Source organism: Ochotona curzoniae, unplaced genomic scaffold (assembly GCF_017591425.1).
Source record: "Ochotona curzoniae isolate NIBS_2020 unplaced genomic scaffold, NIBS_Ocur_1.0 contig_3037, whole genome shotgun sequence".
In the NCBI taxonomy this organism is placed as follows: domain Eukaryota; kingdom Metazoa; phylum Chordata; class Mammalia; order Lagomorpha; family Ochotonidae; genus Ochotona; species Ochotona curzoniae.
In genome coordinates this window covers 5,173,061-5,177,640 of record NW_024465699.1, presented here as the reverse complement: position 1 = coordinate 5,177,640, position 4,580 = coordinate 5,173,061, and positions in this window count along the sequence as shown.

Sequence of the window (4,580 nt, the reverse complement as noted above, 5' to 3'; positions counted from 1 at the left end):
ACAGCCACACACACAGGGGGTGCTAGCGGCACGACCCAAGCATCCTGCATGTGAACGAGCACATGCACACACACCACGTGCACACACAGGGGCTTCTAAATGCCACTGAGAGACAAACGCTCATGCCTTCCACATGCCGCTTGTGTGCTGCGTACACACCACACCAGGCTGCCTGGACGCATGCGTGCACACTTCATCCGCATAGACATTGCACTCAAGGATCCAGCCACATCCATATAGAATCTACATCTTGTGCTTGAACACACACAGGCTTCTTTAAAAAAAAAAAAAAAAAGATTTATTTACTTGAAAGGCAGAGTTACAGAGATAGAAGGAAAGAGAAAAAAAAGCAGGGGCAGGGGGGAGTTTCCATCCACCGGGCCACTCCCTAAATGGCTGCAAGAGTCAGGGCTGAGCCAGGGTGAAGTTCCTGAAACTCCATCCACGGATCCCGTGTGAACTGCGGGGGTCATCTTACTACTGCTTTCCCAGGCACATTAGCAGGGAGCTGGATTAGAAACAGAGCAGCCGGGACTCGAATTAGTACCCTCACAAGATGCGGGAGATGGCCGAACCTGGTGTGCTACAACAGCAACTCCATATGGAGACTCCAAGATGCACATAAGCAGGCCGACAGCACGCACACGGCACTATCCAGCGTGTGTACGTGCCTGTCACGGTCTCCTGTGGGCACACCTGCTGCGTCTGTGGATCCACTCCAGCCTGCCGTGTGTGCGCGTGTACCTCTGCGTCCTGAACTCAATCCAGAACGGAAGACAAGCCGGAAGCCACCCTGTTCCCTGAGGAGTCCAGCAGGACAGGAGGTTGGGGAGGGGCTCCCCGCTTCCTGCGACTGCCCCGGGGAACACGTGATTTCTGCGAACAGCTGTGAACAATGAATCTTCCCTTCGCGGCAGCCACGGACAGGCGGGTTCCCTTCTAGAAGCAGGTGATGGCGTCACTGCCGGCAGGAACAATGAGTCTCACGTGGGACCGTGGACGGGTGGAAGGCCACGTCTGTGGTAAGAAGCATCGGTCCGCAGCCCAGAGAGGGACTCCTGGGAGGCTGGCGGTGGCACAGCCCGGTCTTGCCTTGCCGATTCCCTCCCAGGGACACAGCAAAGCCAGCCTGAGTCCAGCTTCCTGGGGAGGACCCTGAGGGTGGCTGTGGCCCAAAGTGCAGAGGTGGTCCTGGGGGATGAGTGAATCCTGACTGCACTTCCACTTTCTTTTTTAAATATGATGTGTAAAGACACACACACACACACAGCTCCTATCCACTGGCTCCCTCTCCAAGTGATCACAATGGTTGAGGCTGATCCAAGGCAAAGGCAGACACCAGCAACTCAATCCAGGTCTCCCATGTGGGTGGTCGGAGTCCGGGCACTTAAGCCACTCCTGACACAGGGTCTGCCTCAGCAGGAGGCTGGAATCAGGAGCCAGAGCTGGATGTTAAACCCAGGTGCACCTATGGGAGTGTGGGCATCCTTACTGCCGGACTAGGCATGGGCCCCTCACCATGCCTCATGGCTGGTCTCTGAGCAAGGCATTTCAGCTTCTCAGATTCCCACTTCTTTAACTGACAAACACCTCCCCTGTCAGACTGCCATGTTGAAGGGGACTTCTCTGGCCATTGGGCAGTCCTCCACGAACAGCAAAACCACCTAACTGTCCAGGCATGTTTATCTTTGAGACACATTGTTCTGTATTGATATCACTTCCTGTTTTGTATGCCCCTCCTCCCCTCACCGTCTACCGTGGACCCCTCCAACACCCACTTGGCCTTGGTCACGTGGCTCGATTGGCTAAAGAGATGCCAGGCAGGGTGGCACAAGTGCTTCTGCGATCCTTGAAAGAAGCAGGGCTTCGGGTTGGGTATTTATTTGGTCTGGGTGTTAAGACAGCCGTGTTACACACTGAGGGACTGGGATCTGATGCCTGACTCTGATGTCCTGCAAGGAAGACTCAGGTATTGCCACTCATGTTGGAGACCTGGAATTCCTGGCTCCGGCTTCGGTGTGTCCCAATCCTGGCTGGCTATTGATATCTGGGGGATCAACCAGCGAACAGAATCACCGTGTGTGTGTGTGTGTGTGTGTGTGTGTGTGTGTGTGTGACATAAAAAATGAATTGCTTCCTTGGGAAGTTCGGAGGCTCTAGCTGATAGGCCTTAGCAGGATACCAGACTAGAGAGACATACTCTCAGGGGCTGTAGCACAGTGCGTTAAGTCTCCACTTATAGGGCCAGCATCCCATATGGGTGCCAGTTTGAGCCCCAGCTGCTCTGCTTCTGACCCAGCTTCCTGATAATGGCCTGGGAAAGCAGCAGCGGATGGTCTAAGAGATTGAGACTGTACCTGTATGGGAAACTCAGAAGAAGCTCCTGGCTTCTGGCTTCAGCCTAGCACAGCCCTGGCTATTTTAGCCATTTGAGGAGTGAACCAACAGTTGAAAGAGCTCTCTACCCATCCCCCTCCCCTCCTCTTCCCACACACATTGTAACTCTGACTTTAAGTCAATTAGTTTGGGCAGTCTGTTGGTTGGCAACCTGGGCACTAACAGTTCCAGGAAGCTCCTTTCTCCAGGGTTGAAGAGAGAGGGGAGTGGGAAGAGAGAGAAAGAGTTAAGGACTGAGCCAAGCACAGGCCTGGAGCCCTAGGATTCCCCTTGCCCCCACCCCCACCCCGCCACCCCAGCCTGTAAACCTGTTTATTCTTCAGAGTTCAATGTCAGAGGTGCCAGGAGGAAACAGAGGTGCCTGATGAGGGATGCAGTTCTGTAAGGTAGCGATGAGGACCCCTTAGTGGCTTTATCCTCCCAGAATTCTGCAAAGAGGAAGGGCTCCCAAGGCAAATAGGAGGGTTTGGCAGAGCCAGAAGGCGGTACAGCAGGCAGAGAGCCTGTGTGGTAAGGTCAGGGACAGACTGGGGTCAAAGCCTTGCTTTGGCCTTGGCAGACACTGGGCCTTTGGAAAAGCTGCTTAGCTAGAGGGCTTCGGTGTCCACATCTGACAGACAGCAGCAGCTGCACAGTTCAAAGCAGGTACCCCTACTCCATATCCCGCCACATACATGCCCCCTAACAGCCCAGGGAGCACCCAGCAAGTAATCAGGGCAGAAGACGGGGGAGATCTGGAATACAGCCACTTCTCCAGGGTCTTGCACAGATTGAAAAGAGCTGGACCAGGCAGGCGTGACAGCAGGACTGGGTCTCATATCAGGGAAACAGGAGAAGGTGAAGGAGGAAGGGGAGGAAGGGGAGGCCAGAGTGGGAAGGGGGGACCTCTTTTCTTTTTTCTTTTCTTTCTTCCTTTCTTTCTTTTTAATTTTTTTAAATGGGAAAGGTAGATTTATAGAGAAAAAGGAGAGACAGTGAATCTTCCATCTGCTGGTTCACTCACCAAATGGCTGCAACAGCCACAGTTGAGCCAATCCAAACCAGAAGCCAGGACCTTCTTCTGGCTCTCCCACATGGGTACAAGATTCCAAAACTTTGGGCCATCCTCTACTGATTTTCCAGGCCACAAGCAGGGATCTGAATGGGAAGTGGAGGAGCCATGACATGGGTCAGTGCCCATACAGGATACATGCGCTTGCCAGTGGAGGATTAACCAATTGAACCATTGCGCCAGCCCCGGAGCCCATTTTCTGTCTGCCCAAGCAGAATGTTTTGCTTACAAGGCATCTACATCCCTTTGCGAGTGTCACTAACCTCAGGACCCTTGCCACGGTCAGTGAGAGACCCTGCAGGTGTACCCTCTGCACCATAGATGGCTGGCCTGTGGCCCAGAGGTCAGACTTGCACATCCAAAAGCCATGCTTTTCCTAGAGGCTAGCCAACCTGGGGAACCCTTGTTGGCCACATCAGCACTCACAGCCAGGTCTGGGAGAGGGGTGTGGATGCCTGTCCCCACCCCCATCTGCTCCCTCCCATAGGCTGCCACTTCCTGTAGCCAGCCCTGGCCTTACACTGATGCCTCCTAAATTCCACATGGACTGTCATTTGTGGATCAACACCTTTTCTGGAGGAGCGAGGCAACTAAACTCATGGAAGTTTACACCCTACACATCTCTCCATGGCAAGGAAGTGAAAGCAAAGGTTGATCCCAACATAGCTGCTTGTTCTGTGGACTATGGTAGAATTTCTCTGTATTATGAACCGGTCTGTCCCCATAGGGACAGTGGACCAGGAGCAGACAGGTGTCATGGTCACCAACCGCCCCCTCCCCCTGCCAGGAACTGGGAAAGGGCTGTCTGTCCTGGAGGTCAGGTTCATGTCTGCAGGTAAAAGGGGCCCAATCCTGGCCACCTCTAGCTGTGTGATCAGGCAGCCACCGCCATGCCAGATGTCTCCAGGAGCTGGCCCCCGTGGTCCGCCTGCAGGACAGGGCGGAGCTGCGCCACTGCCCTCCCTCTGCCCGGCCGTGCATGGATTTCACACCCAGGAAAATAATTTCCTGGTAAGGAGATTAGAAGACCAGGCCTGCTCCGGGAGAACAGGATGGGGCCGGGGTGAGGCAGGAGAGGAACAGCGGGAGAGGCCTTGGGGCAGGCGGGGGCGCGGGAGGAAGTGTCACTGTC